Raw genomic sequence first — 14,880 nt, 5'->3', positions numbered from 1 at the left:
TTTGATCTGTTTTTGTGAGGAGAGAGAGAGAGACGGACAGGCAGAGAGACACGGCGACTGACAAAAAGAGACAGAGCACAAATATGGCAAAATATTTCAGCCAAGGGGGGAATACAAGTTGCAGAATAATAGGTGCTCGTTGCATTGTTCTTTCAACTTTTCTACAGGTATGGTATTTTTCCAAGTAAAAAGTTAGGGGAGCAATGGAAATCCACAAGTCATCAAGAAGACACCAATGGGCGAGTAAACGTGGCAATCTACAGCACGAAAGAAGGTAAATGTCACCCACAAAATCCACAAGGGTTCATGTGCACAACATGTAGAACCATGTCCTGCAAATGCAAAGAAAGCCCAAAGCGAAAAACCGGTAAGAGGATTGTGAAGACCTCATACAGGAGAATACCCAAATGGTCCACAACACACTCAAAAGTTTGGGTCGACCTCACTAGAGATTAGGGAAGTGAAAATTAAAGCTACAAAAGAACACACCCACCGGAATCCCTTCATTTAACAGTTTTACAATGGCATGTGTGACAAGATGCGGAACGAGGGAATTTTCTTATGCTACTGGGGTGGACGTAAAATAATGCAGCCACTATGGAAAACATTTTGGTGTTATCTACCTCATGATCCTTTCCTAGGGACACCCCTTGCAGAAATGCATGCTTGCTTACAGCCACAGACACACGTGACAGTTCAGAGTGCCATTGTTCAGAACAGCCCAAACTGCAGCTCAAATTTCTAAGCTCTTCATCAGACACAAAGCAGTTTTTATACATGTATACATCACTCACCCGAGGGAGTACTATACAGCAGCGAAAAGGAACAAACTACAATCTTATGCAACACTCTGTGTCCATCTAACAAAGACACGATGTGCCAAAAGAGGGCAGACACCAAATAATCCATGCTTCACTGCCATGTCTACAGAAAGCTGAAAACAGTCAAATATGAACTCCTGTCTTTAGGAATGCCGACATAGGTAGTAAAACTTTAGGGAAAAGCAAGGGACTGATTTTCAAAAAGGTTTCATTGGCTTAGCCTGGGAGGGAGAAGTGACCAGAAAGTATCAAAATAGGCAGTTCTAGGGTGCTGGTGATGTCACTTTTTTACCTCCATGCTGGTGACATGAACCACTGAGGTCTACATACTTTGTTTGTGCACAACTCTCAACGTTTAGTTAACAATAAAAAAATTTTAGGGGAAGATGAGGAAAATACAGGATTTTACTTCACATGATAAGGAGCTATGTATTTATAAGAAAGACAGATGGGGAAAGAAGAACAACTGAGAAAACAACTCACTGGAAAGGTTTCGGAGTAGCCTAGCTGAGGAGTGAATGAGTGAATTGCAAGACAGAATAAAGTGACTCAGAATGCAGAACCGATATGGAGGAAAATGGGGACAACTGTAGTTCAACATAAATGAAACAGTTCTGAACTCAAAACAAAAAATATACCACCTGAATGCCATCGGCCTTGGTCTGCCTTGAAAGTCATTACAACTTCTTGAGGCGGAAATACTATAAATGTCAAGGTGCACAAATACCAATACACACATAAGTCACATGAAAAGATGCAAAAAAAAAAAAAAGCGATGAAGAAAACACGTGTTTACAGAAATGCAGGACAGCGTGAAAAACTCCAATATATGCTTGATGGGAGTTTCCGAAAAGTAAAATAGACAAGAGTCTGGGCAGGAGGTAACAGGGAACAGTGATCAGAGCTGAGAGTGTTTCAGAATTAAAGAAAGATCGGAATCCTCAGAACGAAAGAGCACCACAAGTCTTTCACGGGATAAAAGTCAATAGATATCTAGATACACCGCAAGAAAGTGAAATATCAAGGACAGTGAGAGAATCATAACACGTTCAGAGGGTAAAAAGGGAACTTCAGAGGGGACTACCAGACCAACAGCAGACTTCTCTTCAGTAACAGTAGGTGAGACATTGGAAAAATAGCTTCCAAGTGTTGAAGGAAAAGATCGATCAATCTTGAAATTCCTACTCAGCTATATCATTCAGGAGTGAGAGCCAAATGAAGACATTTTCAGACATAGAAAGACATGTATTACTCAGAAGCCCTCATCGCAAGAAGTACGAATATACTTCCCTGGGCAAGGAATAAAACAACCGTGGAAAGGAGGACCAGGAGGCAAGAAATGAGGTACTAAAGCCTTAGCCAAACACTTGGTACCCTGAAAGTCTTCAGTTGGCTCTCCCGAGCGGCCCTACACCCTTCTTCACTGTGCCACGTGTCTTGGCAGCTGGCCAGGGTGGCCTACACCAAACAAGCTCCCTTGTTCTCTGGCTCCCGATCGGGTTTTGCCAATGCAGAGGCCTACTAGGACGCTGCCCTGAGGGAGGATGGTCAGGTCAGAGGACAGAGTCTCCCGTTCTCCCGGCATGGTGATCCTTGGCGTGGGCGTCTACCTCTGAGGTCCCTGCTTCTCTCAGGATAACCCCACATGCACATCTCTCCTTTCAGGCTTCCATGACAGCTCCCTTCCTTAATCCCGGCAGGCCTCGCGGGGCTGAAACTCTGGTGGGTCCTAGCTCTGGCACATCACGCTGCCTCCTGTGGCATTCCTAATCCATGCCCATGCGGACCCTTTAGAAAGAGTTGTTTTACGTAATTCATTAATTTATTAATTTATTTCTTCCACTCTCCCGGAAGTATCCTTAGTTGAGTGTCTAATCGTGGGGAGCAGCCTAACAATGAAGTTGGCAAATCTAGATAAGTCTTAACTCGTAAAGGACAGTAATAATCACCCCTCATTTCAGGGACTTCAAGCCGTGATGGAGGTACAACAGTAGCCAACACAACAGAAAAGACGTGAAGGTGCGATCCCAGGGCAATCAAGGGGTTGAGACGCTTAGCGTGTTCAGAACGAACAGAGAGAATTGATGAAATTTAAACTTTGTTAGAAAAACTGACAGTGAGAATGAACGTTGAATATTGTTTAGAGGAACGAAACCTGTATCTCAGGTCTTGTCTGAGTTGCACACCCTCATCCCTGTATTTCAAACTTCCTCATGTCTCACAGAACCTCCAATTCAATACGTCCCTCATTGCACAGATTTCTGCACTGTGTCCAGGCAAGCTTGAGCCTTCGGTCATCTTTAACTCCCCGCTTCTGGCACCACCCACAGCCCTCCCAGGACACAGAATTCTACTTATGGCATGCCCCTTGAATCCATCCCTTTCCTATCCTTGCACAGCCACTATCCAAGTTCCTTTCCCATGTTCACACTGACCTCCACTCTAGGCCTGACCCTATTTCTCTTCTTCTCACCAACACCTGATGGGCAAACAGCACTATGAGGAAGAAGTCAGACGACACAGAGTGTCTCCTGAGAATGCTTCCCAGCGTTTGAGAAATATCCCCATCTTAGCAACCGAGCCTAGAATGTTCAACCTGGAACTGACCAACCAGCTCCTATTCTAAAGAACTTAATGTGGAATGCAGAGCCCCTCCTTCCATTATGACTCCTGAAGAGAAATGCTTTCTGATAACTTCGTTCAAGTACCTACACAGCCCTGGCCAGGTGGCTCAGCTCCTCGAAGCATCCTCCCATACACCAAAAGGTTGTGGGTTCTATTCCGCATCCAGGCACATACCTAGGTCGGGGGTTCGCTTCCCCATCAGGGCGTGTATGGGAGGCAACCGAATGCCTTTGCTCTCTCACACTGATAATTCTCTCCTGCTCTCTCTCCCTCTCTCTCTCCCCCTTCTGTCTAAAGTCAATAAATATCACCTCAGGTGAGAATAAAAATGGAGAAAAAAATTAATAAATGTAAAATACCTGCCACATAGCAGTTACTCAATAAATATTTGTTGAGTGGGAAAAACCGAGTGTCTTTTCACTTATTCTTTTGAATTTTTTAATTATTCATTTATTTTAGTCTAAGGACGTCTTTATTTCTTCATCCCTCTTTTTTTAAAGATTTTGTCTATTTCCTGAATTCCACAGTTGTCAGAGTTCCCGTCAACTCCATTTCCGATGGTTCTGAGTGATGGCTGCTCTCCATTTCACTTGTAATTTTGATGAGGCTGGGCAAGACCGCGATCTCTCTTTACCGAGGCTGCCATCTTGGGCAGCGGTCAGCGTGCCTCCCGCGGTAAAAATACCTGCCCAGAAGCCCTGGACTTCATACCGAGTTTGTTATTGGCAGTGTTACTGGAGTAGCAATACTGCAACTATTGTGCACGTTATACTAAATATAGCGATGCTTTTCGGGAAAGAGGATTCTTACCTTGGAAGGTGGGAAATGCAAATATGTAATGGGAGCCCCAGGAGGTTCCAATTTTAATAGGAAGTACAAATAAGTATTCGTCTTTTAAGGAATGTCTGCTCCACGAAAAGGCCTGGAAGAAATGACACTCCAGGAGCAAAGAACACACCTATATTATCCAAATCCGACTTTCTTTAGTAGATCGTCCACACCGCACTCTTTCAAAAGGAAAGAAAGGGCTCCTTGCAGTAGTAGCCCATTACTTGGTTGGGAGTAGCAAAGGTTCAACGTGAGCACCTTTCTCTGCAAGAAACAGGAAGTGCTCATAAACTAAGGGGAATACAATAAAAGAACAGACGGTCCAGCTTAAAAGTTTCTCCCACTGGCCAAGTGGGGGACAATTGGAGCCTCAAAAACAATAATGAGGGTAATGGATAAAGGCCTAGTGAATGAAAAAGACACCCATGAGTCCAAATTATAAGCAAAGATACATGATGGTTGGGGTGGGCGATTCTACTTCAGAAAACATCAGCTAATAAATGGAGAAGAAATGGCAGAATTACAACTACAAATGAAGTCACTGATGCAGGCAAGAAGCATCAATGAAACAAGAGATTCGCACGGCCTCACTACACCTATCACTACACAGATTGCCAGTTGATTGCAAAAGGGACACAAAAGAAAGAGCTGATGGGCACCACCTTCATGAAGTGATCAAAGTAGGCATCACTGATAAAGGTACTAACTGATATCACGTGCCCTCTGAAAACACAGAGGAAAATCTACAACATCTCCCATTAGTAGTTTTGCTCAATATGTTTACCTGGTTCTATGACGAGGAAACAGTCAGATCCAAACTGTGGGACAGTCTACAAGACAAGAAAAGACAAAAGCAATTGGTGCACTCTTTTAGATACAGGGGGAATGCAATTCATGATGGCCGATTGGAACTTAGAGGGGTGGGGAAAGACAGCTATAAACATTTTGAGGCTACTTGGCAAATGCGATCATCCTCTATGTTGGAACGGCAATGTTACTGTATCCATGTCCAGTTCCTGGGGAATAATGATGTTATTAGCATTGACTTCTTTCAAAGAGGATACATGCTGCAATATGTATAGTACCATAATATACAGCTCACCTTACTCTGAGACGATTTTGATCTGTTTTTGTGAGGAGAGAGAGAGAGACGGACAGGCAGAGAGACACGGCGACTGACAAAAAGAGACAGAGCACAAATATGGCAAAATATTTCAGCCAAGGGGGGAATACAAGTTGCAGAATAATAGGTGCTCGTTGCATTGTTCTTTCAACTTTTCTACAGGTATGGTATTTTTCCAAGTAAAAAGTTAGGGGAGCAATGGAAATCCACAAGTCATCAAGAAGACACCAATGGGCGAGTAAACGTGGCAATCTACAGCACGAAAGAAGGTAAATGTCACCCACAAAATCCACAAGGGTTCATGTGCACAACATGTAGAACCATGTCCTGCAAATGCAAAGAAAGCCCAAAGCGAAAAACCGGTAAGAGGATTGTGAAGACCTCATACAGGAGAATACCCAAATGGTCCACAACACACTCAAAAGTTTGGGTCGACCTCACTAGAGATTAGGGAAGTGAAAATTAAAGCTACAAAAGAACACACCCACCGGAATCCCTTCATTTAACAGTTTTACAATGGCATGTGTGACAAGATGCGGAACGAGGGAATTTTCTTATGCTACTGGGGTGGACGTAAAATAATGCAGCCACTATGGAAAACATTTTGGTGTTATCTACCTCATGATCCTTTCCTAGGGACACCCCTTGCAGAAATGCATGCTTGCTTACAGCCACAGACACACGTGACAGTTCAGAGTGCCATTGTTCAGAACAGCCCAAACTGCAGCTCAAATTTCTAAGCTCTTCATCAGACACAAAGCAGTTTTTATACATGTATACATCACTCACCCGAGGGAGTACTATACAGCAGCGAAAAGGAACAAACTACAATCTTATGCAACACTCTGTGTCCATCTAACAAAGACACGATGTGCCAAAAGAGGGCAGACACCAAATAATCCATGCTTCACTGCCATGTCTACAGAAAGCTGAAAACAGTCAAATATGAACTCCTGTCTTTAGGAATGCCGACATAGGTAGTAAAACTTTAGGGAAAAGCAAGGGACTGATTTTCAAAAAGGTTTCATTGGCTTAGCCTGGGAGGGAGAAGTGACCAGAAAGTATCAAAATAGGCAGTTCTAGGGTGCTGGTGATGTCACTTTTTTACCTCCATGCTGGTGACATGAACCACTGAGGTCTACATACTTTGTTTGTGCACAACTCTCAACGTTTAGTTAACAATAAAAAAATTTTAGGGGAAGATGAGGAAAATACAGGATTTTACTTCACATGATAAGGAGCTATGTATTTATAAGAAAGACAGATGGGGAAAGAAGAACAACTGAGAAAACAACTCACTGGAAAGGTTTCGGAGTAGCCTAGCTGAGGAGTGAATGAGTGAATTGCAAGACAGAATAAAGTGACTCAGAATGCAGAACCGATATGGAGGAAAATGGGGACAACTGTAGTTCAACATAAATGAAACAGTTCTGAACTCAAAACAAAAAATATACCACCTGAATGCCATCGGCCTTGGTCTGCCTTGAAAGTCATTACAACTTCTTGAGGCGGAAATACTATAAATGTCAAGGTGCACAAATACCAATACACACATAAGTCACATGAAAAGATGCAAAAAAAAAAAAAAGCGATGAAGAAAACACGTGTTTACAGAAATGCAGGACAGCGTGAAAAACTCCAATATATGCTTGATGGGAGTTTCCGAAAAGTAAAATAGACAAGAGTCTGGGCAGGAGGTAACAGGGAACAGTGATCAGAGCTGAGAGTGTTTCAGAATTAAAGAAAGATCGGAATCCTCAGAACGAAAGAGCACCACAAGTCTTTCACGGGATAAAAGTCAATAGATATCTAGATACACCGCAAGAAAGTGAAATATCAAGGACAGTGAGAGAATCATAACACGTTCAGAGGGTAAAAAGGGAACTTCAGAGGGGACTACCAGACCAACAGCAGACTTCTCTTCAGTAACAGTAGGTGAGACATTGGAAAAATAGCTTCCAAGTGTTGAAGGAAAAGATCGATCAATCTTGAAATTCCTACTCAGCTATATCATTCAGGAGTGAGAGCCAAATGAAGACATTTTCAGACATAGAAAGACATGTATTACTCAGAAGCCCTCATCGCAAGAAGTACGAATATACTTCCCTGGGCAAGGAATAAAACAACCGTGGAAAGGAGGACCAGGAGGCAAGAAATGAGGTACTAAAGCCTTAGCCAAACACTTGGTACCCTGAAAGTCTTCAGTTGGCTCTCCCGAGCGGCCCTACACCCTTCTTCACTGTGCCACGTGTCTTGGCAGCTGGCCAGGGTGGCCTACACCAAACAAGCTCCCTTGTTCTCTGGCTCCCGATCGGGTTTTGCCAATGCAGAGGCCTACTAGGACGCTGCCCTGAGGGAGGATGGTCAGGTCAGAGGACAGAGTCTCCCGTTCTCCCGGCATGGTGATCCTTGGCGTGGGCGTCTACCTCTGAGGTCCCTGCTTCTCTCAGGATAACCCCACATGCACATCTCTCCTTTCAGGCTTCCATGACAGCTCCCTTCCTTAATCCCGGCAGGCCTCGCGGGGCTGAAACTCTGGTGGGTCCTAGCTCTGGCACATCACGCTGCCTCCTGTGGCATTCCTAATCCATGCCCATGCGGACCCTTTAGAAAGAGTTGTTTTACGTAATTCATTAATTTATTAATTTATTTCTTCCACTCTCCCGGAAGTATCCTTAGTTGAGTGTCTAATCGTGGGGAGCAGCCTAACAATGAAGTTGGCAAATCTAGATAAGTCTTAACTCGTAAAGGACAGTAATAATCACCCCTCATTTCAGGGACTTCAAGCCGTGATGGAGGTACAACAGTAGCCAACACAACAGAAAAGACGTGAAGGTGCGATCCCAGGGCAATCAAGGGGTTGAGACGCTTAGCGTGTTCAGAACGAACAGAGAGAATTGATGAAATTTAAACTTTGTTAGAAAAACTGACAGTGAGAATGAACGTTGAATATTGTTTAGAGGAACGAAACCTGTATCTCAGGTCTTGTCTGAGTTGCACACCCTCATCCCTGTATTTCAAACTTCCTCATGTCTCACAGAACCTCCAATTCAATACGTCCCTCATTGCACAGATTTCTGCACTGTGTCCAGGCAAGCTTGAGCCTTCGGTCATCTTTAACTCCCCGCTTCTGGCACCACCCACAGCCCTCCCAGGACACAGAATTCTACTTATGGCATGCCCCTTGAATCCATCCCTTTCCTATCCTTGCACAGCCACTATCCAAGTTCCTTTCCCATGTTCACACTGACCTCCACTCTAGGCCTGACCCTATTTCTCTTCTTCTCACCAACACCTGATGGGCAAACAGCACTATGAGGAAGAAGTCAGACGACACAGAGTGTCTCCTGAGAATGCTTCCCAGCGTTTGAGAAATATCCCCATCTTAGCAACCGAGCCTAGAATGTTCAACCTGGAACTGACCAACCAGCTCCTATTCTAAAGAACTTAATGTGGAATGCAGAGCCCCTCCTTCCATTATGACTCCTGAAGAGAAATGCTTTCTGATAACTTCGTTCAAGTACCTACACAGCCCTGGCCAGGTGGCTCAGCTCCTCGAAGCATCCTCCCATACACCAAAAGGTTGTGGGTTCTATTCCGCATCCAGGCACATACCTAGGTCGGGGGTTCGCTTCCCCATCAGGGCGTGTATGGGAGGCAACCGAATGCCTTTGCTCTCTCACACTGATAATTCTCTCCTGCTCTCTCTCCCTCTCTCTCTCCCCCTTCTGTCTAAAGTCAATAAATATCACCTCAGGTGAGAATAAAAATGGAGAAAAAAATTAATAAATGTAAAATACCTGCCACATAGCAGTTACTCAATAAATATTTGTTGAGTGGGAAAAACCGAGTGTCTTTTCACTTATTCTTTTGAATTTTTTAATTAATCATTTATTTTAGTCTAAGGACGTCTTTATTTCTTCATCCCTCTTTTTTTAAAGATTTTGTCTATTTCCTGAATTCCACAGTTGTCAGAGTTCCCGTCAACTCCATTTCCGATGGTTCTGAGTGATGGCTGCTCTCCATTTCACTTGTAATTTTGATGAGGCTGGGCAAGACCGCGATCTCTCTTTACCGAGGCTGCCATCTTGGGCAGCGGTCAGCGTGCCTCCCGCGGTAAAAATACCTGCCCAGAAGCCCTGGACTTCATACCGAGTTTGTTATTGGCAGTGTTACTGGAGTAGCAATACTGCAACTATTGTGCACGTTATACTAAATATAGCGATGCTTTTCGGGAAAGAGGATTCTTACCTTGGAAGGTGGGAAATGCAAATATGTAATGGGAGCCCCAGGAGGTTCCAATTTTAATAGGAAGTACAAATAAGTATTCGTCTTTTAAGGAATGTCTGCTCCACGAAAAGGCCTGGAAGAAATGACACTCCAGGAGCAAAGAACACACCTATATTACCCAAATCCGACTTTCTTTAGTAGATCGTCCACACCGCACTCTTTCAAAAGGAAAGAAAGGGCTCCTTGCAGTAGTAGCCCATTACTTGGTTGGGAGTAGCAAAGGTTCAACGTGAGCACCTTTCTCTGCAAGAAACAGGAAGTGCTCATAAACTAAGGGGAATACAATAAAAGAACAGACGGTCCAGCTTAAAAGTTTCTCCCACTGGCCAAGTGGGGGACAATTGGAGCCTCAAAAACAATAATGAGGGTAATGGATAAAGGCCTAGTGAATGAAAAAGACACCCATGAGTCCAAATTATAAGCAAAGATACATGATGGTTGGGGTGGGCGATTCTACTTCAGAAAACATCAGCTAATAAATGGAGAAGAAATGGCAGAATTACAACTACAAATGAAGTCACTGATGCAGGCAAGAAGCATCAATGAAACAAGAGATTCGCACGGCCTCACTACACCTATCACTACACAGATTGCCAGTTGATTGCAAAAGGGACACAAAAGAAAGAGCTGATGGGCACCACCTTCATGAAGTGATCAAAGTAGGCATCACTGATAAAGGTACTAACTGATATCACGTGCCCTCTGAAAACACAGAGGAAAATCTACAACATCTCCCATTAGTAGTTTTGCTCAATATGTTTACCTGGTTCTATGACGAGGAAACAGTCAGATCCAAACTGTGGGACAGTCTACAAGACAAGAAAAGACAAAAGCAATTGGTGCACTCTTTTAGATACAGGGGGAATGCAATTCATGATGGCCGATTGGAACTTAGAGGGGTGGGGAAAGACAGCTATAAACATTTTGAGGCTACTTGGCAAATGCGATCATCCTCTATGTTGGAACGGCAATGTTACTGTATCCATGTCCAGTTCCTGGGGAATAATGATGTTATTAGCATTGACTTCTTTCAAAGAGGATACATGCTGCAATATGTATAGTACCATAATATACAGCTCACCTTACTCTGAGACGATTTTGATCTGTTTTTGTGAGGAGAGAGAGAGAGACGGACAGGCAGAGAGACACGGCGACTGACAAAAAGAGACAGAGCACAAATATGGCAAAATATTTCAGCCAAGGGGGGAATACAAGTTGCAGAATAATAGGTGCTCGTTGCATTGTTCTTTCAACTTTTCTACAGGTATGGTATTTTTCCAAGTAAAAAGTTAGGGGAGCAATGGAAATCCACAAGTCATCAAGAAGACACCAATGGGCGAGTAAACGTGGCAATCTACAGCACGAAAGAAGGTAAATGTCACCCACAAAATCCACAAGGGTTCATGTGCACAACATGTAGAACCATGTCCTGCAAATGCAAAGAAAGCCCAAAGCGAAAAACCGGTAAGAGGATTGTGAAGACCTCATACAGGAGAATACCCAAATGGTCCACAACACACTCAAAAGTTTGGGTCGACCTCACTAGAGATTAGGGAAGTGAAAATTAAAGCTACAAAAGAACACACCCACCGGAATCCCTTCATTTAACAGTTTTACAATGGCATGTGTGACAAGATGCGGAACGAGGGAATTTTCTTATGCTACTGGGGTGGACGTAAAATAATGCAGCCACTATGGAAAACATTTTGGTGTTATCTACCTCATGATCCTTTCCTAGGGACACCCCTTGCAGAAATGCATGCTTGCTTACAGCCACAGACACACGTGACAGTTCAGAGTGCCATTGTTCAGAACAGCCCAAACTGCAGCTCAAATTTCTAAGCTCTTCATCAGACACAAAGCAGTTTTTATACATGTATACATCACTCACCCGAGGGAGTACTATACAGCAGCGAAAAGGAACAAACTACAATCTTATGCAACACTCTGTGTCCATCTGACAAAGACACGATGTGCCAAAAGAGGGCAGACACCAAATAATCCATGCTTCACTGCCATGTCTACAGAAAGCTGAAAACAGTCAAATATGAACTCCTGTCTTTAGGAATGCCGACATAGGTAGTAAAACTTTAGGGAAAAGCAAGGGACTGATTTTCAAAAAGGTTTCATTGGCTTAGCCTGGGAGGGAGAAGTGACCAGAAAGGATCAAAATAGGCAGTTCTAGGGTGCTGGTGATGTCACTTTTTTACCTCCATGCTGGTGACACGAACCACTGAGGTCTACATACTTTGTTCGTGCACAACTCTCAACGTTTAGTTAACAATAAAAAAATTTTAGGGGAAGATGAGGAAAATACAGGATTTTACTTCACATGATAAGGAGCTATGTATTTATAAGAAAGACAGATGGGGAAAGAAGAACAACTGAGAAAACAACTCACTGGAAAGGTTTCGGAGTAGCCTAGCTGAGGAGTGAATGAGTGAATTGCAAGACAGAATAAAGTGACTCAGAATGCAGAACCGATATGGAGGAAAATGGGGACAACTGTAGTTCAACATAAATGAAACAGTTCTGAACTCAAAACAAAAAAAATACCACCTGAATGCCATCGGCCTTGGTCTGCCTTGAAAGTCATTACAACTTCTTGAGGCGGAAATACTATAAATGTCAAGGTGCACAAATACCAATACACACATAAGTCACATGAAAAGATGCAAAAAAAAAAAAAAGCGATGAAGAAAACACGTGTTTACAGAAATGCAGGACAGCGTGAAAAACTCCAATATATGCTTGATGGGAGTTTCCGAAAAGTAAAATAGACAAGAGTCTGGGCAGGAGGTAACAGGTAACAGTGATCAGAGCTGAGAGTGTTTCAGAATTAAAGAAAGATCGGAATCCTCAGAACGAAAGAGCACCACAAGTCTTTCACGGGATAAAAGTCAATAGATATCTAGATACACCGCAAGAAAGTGAAATATCAAGGACAGTGAGAGAATCATAACACGTTCAGAGGGTAAAAAGGGAACTTCAGAGGGGACTACCAGACCAACAGCAGACTTCTCTTCAGTAACAGTAGGTGAGACATTGGAAAAATAGCTTCCAAGTGTTGAAGGAAAAGATCGATCAATCTTGAAATTCCTACTCAGCTATATCATTCAGGAGTGAGAGCCAAATGAAGACATTTTCAGACATAGAAAGACATGTATTACTCAGAAGCCCTCATCGCAAGAAGTACGAATATACTTCCCTGGGCAAGGAATAAAACAACCGTGGAAAGGAGGACCAGGAGGCAAGAAATGAGGTACTAAAGCCTTAGCCAAACACTTGGTACCCTGAAAGTCTTCAGTTGGCTCTCCAGATCGGCCCTACACCCTTCTTCACTGTGCCACGTGTCTTGGCAGCTGGCCAGGGTGGCCTACACCAAACAAGCTCCCTTGTTCTCTGGCTCCCGATCGGGTTTTGCCAATGCAGAGGCCTACTAGGACGCTGCACTGAGGGAGGATGGTCACGTCGGAGGACAGAGTCTCCCGTTCTCCCGGCATGGTGATCCTTGGCGTGGGCGTCTACCTCTGAGGTCCCTGCTTCTCTCAGGATAACCCCACATGCACATCTCTCCTTTCAGGCTTCCATGACAGCTCCCTTCCTTAATCCCGGCAGGCCTCGCGGGGCTGAAACTCTGGTGGGTCCTAGCTCTGGCACATCACGCTGCCTCCTGTGGCTTTCCTAATCCATGCCCATGCGGACCCTTTAGAAAGAGTTGTTTTACGTAATTCATTAATTTATTAATTTATTTCTTCCACTCTCCCGGAAGTATCCTTAGTTGAGTGTCTAATCGTGGGGAGCAGCCTAACAATGAAGTTGGCAAATCTAGATAAGTCTTAACTCGTAAAGGACAGTAATAATCACCCCTCATTTCAGGGACTTCAAGCCGTGATGGAGGTACAACAGTAGCCAACACAACAGAAAAGACGTGAAGGTGCGATCCCAGGGCAATCAAGGGGTTGAGACGCTTAGCGTGTTCAGAACGAACAGAGAGAATTGATGAAATTTAAACTTTGTTAGAAAAACTGACAGTGAGAATGAACGTTGAATATTGTTTAGAGGAACGAAACCTGTATCTCAGGTCTTGTCTGAGTTGCACACCCTCATCCCTGTATTTCAAACTTCCTCATGTCTCACAGAACCTCCAATTCAATACGTCCCTCATTGCACAGATTTCTGCACTGTGTCCAGGCAAGCTTGAGCCTTCGGTCATCTTTAACTCCCCCCTTCTGGCACCACCCACAGCCCTCCCAGGACACAGAATTCTACTTATGGCATGCCCCTTGAATCCATCCCTTTCCTATCCTTGCACAGCCACTATCCAAGTTCCTTTCCCATGTTCACACTGACCTCCACTCTAGGCCTGACCCTATTTCTCTTCTTCTCACCAACACCTGATGGGCAAACAGCACTATGAGGAAGAAGTCAGACGACACAGAGTGTCTCCTGAGAATGCTTCCCAGCGTTTGAGAAATATCCCCATCTTAGCAACCGAGCCTAGAATGTTCAACCTGGAACTGACCAACCAGCTCCTATTCTAAAGAACTTAATGTGGAATGCAGAGCCCCTCCTTCCATTATGACTCCTGAAGAGAAATGCTTTCTGATAACTTCGTTCAAGTACCTACACAGCCCTGGCCAGGTGGCTCAGCTCCTCGAAGCATCCTCCCATACACCAAAAGGTTGTGGGTTCTATTCCGCATCCAGGCACATACCTGGGTCGGGGGTTCGCTTCCCCATCAGGGCGTGTATGGGAGGCAACCGAATGCCTTTGCTCTCTCACACTGATAATTCTCTCCTGCTCTCTCTCCCTCTCTCTCTCCCCCTTCTGTCTAAAGTCAATAAATATCACCTCAGGTGAGAATAAAAATGGAGAAAAAAATTAATAAATGTAAAATACCTGCCACATAGCAGTTACTCAATAAATATTTGTTGAGTGGGAAAAACCGAGTGTCTTTTCACTTATTCTTTTGAATTTTTTAATTATTCATTTATTTTAGTCTAAGGACGTCTTTATTTCTTCATCCCTCTTTTTTTAAAGATTTTGTCTACTTCCTGAATTCCACAGTTGTCAGAGTTCCCGTCAACTCCATTTCCGATGGTTCTGAGTGATGGCTGCTCTCCATTTCACTTGTAATTTTGATGAGGCTGGGCAAGACCGCGATCTCTCTTTACCGAGGCTGCCATCTTG

The sequence above is a fragment of the Desmodus rotundus genome, chromosome 3, assembly GCF_022682495.2.
Source record: "Desmodus rotundus isolate HL8 chromosome 3, HLdesRot8A.1, whole genome shotgun sequence".
NCBI lineage: Eukaryota > Metazoa > Chordata > Mammalia > Chiroptera > Phyllostomidae > Desmodus > Desmodus rotundus.
The sequence above is the reverse complement of the archived record's forward strand: the minus strand, read 5'-3'. Positions refer to the sequence as shown.